Source organism: Opisthocomus hoazin, unplaced genomic scaffold (genome assembly GCF_030867145.1).
Source record: "Opisthocomus hoazin isolate bOpiHoa1 unplaced genomic scaffold, bOpiHoa1.hap1 HAP1_SCAFFOLD_81, whole genome shotgun sequence".
In the NCBI taxonomy this organism is placed as follows: domain Eukaryota; kingdom Metazoa; phylum Chordata; class Aves; order Opisthocomiformes; family Opisthocomidae; genus Opisthocomus; species Opisthocomus hoazin.
Window position 1 is genome coordinate 422,501 of NW_027448990.1, and position 2,450 is coordinate 424,950.

The window sequence follows — 2,450 nt, forward strand, 5'->3', positions numbered from 1 at the left end:
CCGGCGACCGCCGCCCGTCTCGGCCCGGCCCTGGAGAAACCCCTCTTGGAGCCCTCGCTCCAGTCGGCAACGGCCACCGGAGCCTGCGGGCAAGCAGCGGCTTCGCGCGGCTTCTGGCAGTCGGAAGCGCCGTGCGCGATAGGTAGGAGGCAGAACGGCCACGGCCACAGCCGCCGTGCAACGCCCGAGTCTGCCGGCTGAACCGCGAGTAGCTGCAGCGGTTCGATGGCGCTGGTCCGCGAGCGCCAGCCCTCTGCCCTAGTATACGGACAGCGAGGTCCCCGGCCCCGGCGGGCTCGAAGAGAACCGTCTTCCCCCAGCGGGGAGGCGCGCGAGCGCCGCCGACTCTTACCATGACGTAACTGGAGGCAGCGCAAAGCAGCGACCCCTTCGGCAGCTCCGAAGAAGAACCGGGCAAGACGTCTACCTGCCAGAACCGCGGTGGAGCCAAAGTCCCGCCGGAGCGAGGTAGACGAGGCATCCCTTTCCGCCGGCAGCTCCGGCGGCCACATCGGGCACACCGGACCCGGCGGACGGTAAAACGGGTAGACCTGGCCTCCCTGCCGGCAGAACGGGTAGACGAGGCCTCCCTGCCTGGAACCGGGTAGACCTGGCATCCCTGCCGGAAGCGGGTAGACCTGGCATCCCTGCCGGTAAAACGGGTAGACCTGGCCTCCCTGCCGGCAGAACGGGTAGACGAGGCCTCCCTGCCTGGAACCGGGTAGACCTGGCATCCCTGCCGGAAGCGGGTAGACCTGGCATCCCTGCCGGCAAAACGGGTAGACCTGGTCTCCCTGCCGCCAAAACGGGTAGACCTGGCCTCCCTGCAGGTAAAACGGGTAGACCTGGCCTCCCTGCCGGCAGAACGGGTAGACCTGGCCTCCCTGCCGCCACAACGGGTAGACCTGGCATCCCTGCCGGCAAAACGGGTAGACCTGGTCTCCCTGCCGGTAAAACGGGTAGACCTGTTCTCCCTGCAGGTAAAACGGGTAGACCTGGCCTCCCTGCCGGTAAAACGGGTAGACCTGGCCTCCCTGCCGGCAGAACGGGTAGACCTGGCATCCCTGCCGGCAAAACGGGTAGACCTGGTCTCCCTGCCGGTAAAACGGGTAGACCTGGTCTCCCTGCAGGTAAAACGGGTAGACCTGTTATCCCTGCCGGCAAAACGGGTAGACCTGGTCTCCCTGCAGCCAGAACGGGTAGACCTGGCATCCCTGCCGGTAAAACGGGTAGACCTGGTCTCCCTGCCGGCAAAAAGGGTAGACCTGTTCTCCCTGCCGCCAGAACGGGTAGACCTGGCCTCCCTGCCGGTAAAACGGGTAGACCTGGTCTCCGTGCAGGTAAAACGGGTAGACCTGGCATCCCTGCCGGCAGAACGGGTAGACCTGGTCTCCCTGCCGCCAGAACGGGTAGACCTGGCATCCCTGCCGGCAAAACGGGTAGACCTGGTCTCCCTGCCGGTAAAACGGGTAGACCTGGCCTCCCTGCAGGTAAAACGGGTAGACCTGTTATCCCTGCCGGCAAAACGGGTAGACCTGGCATCCCTGCCGGCAAAACGGGTAGACCTGGTCTCCCTGCCGGTAAATGGGTAGACCTGGTCTCCCTACCGCTAGAACGGGTAGACCTGGCCTCCCTGCCGGCAGAACGGGTAGACCTGGCCTCCCTGCCGGTAAAACGGGTAGACCTGGCATCCCTGCAGGTAAAACGGGTAGACCTGGCATCCCTGCCGGCAAAACGGGTAGACCTGGTCTCCCTGCCGGTAAAACGGGTAGACCTGTTCTCCCTGCAGGTAAAACGGGTAGACCTGGCCTCCCTGCCGGCAGAACGGGTAGACCTGGCCTCCCTGCCGGTTAAAACGGGTAGACCTGGTCTCCCTGCCGGTAAATGGGTAGACCTGGTCTCCCTGCAGGTAAATCGGGTAGACCTGTTATCCCTGCCGGCAAAACGGGTAGACCTGGTCTCCCTGCAGCCAGAACGGGTAGACCTGGTCTCCCTGCCGGCAAAACGGGTAGACCTGGCATCCCTGCCGGCAAAACGGGTAGACCTGGTCTCCCTGCCGGTAAATGGGTAGACCTGGTCTCCCTACCGCTAGAACGGGTAGACCTGGCCTCCCTGCCGGCAGAACGGGTAGACCTGGCCTCCCTGCCGGTAAAACGGGTAGACCTGGCATCCCTGCAGGTAAAACGGGTAGACCTGGCATCCCTGCCGGCAAAACGGGTAGACCTGGTCTCCCTGCCGGTAAAACGGGTAGACCTGTTCTCCCTGCAGGTAAAACGGGTAGACCTGTTCTCCCTGCCGCCAGAACGGGTAGACCTGGCATCCCTGCCGGCAAAACGGGTAGACCTGGTCTCCCTGCCGGTAAATGGGTAGACCTGGTCTCCCTGCAGGTAAATCGGGTAGACCTGTTATCCCTGCCGGCAAAACGGGTAGACCTGGTCTCCCTGCAGCCA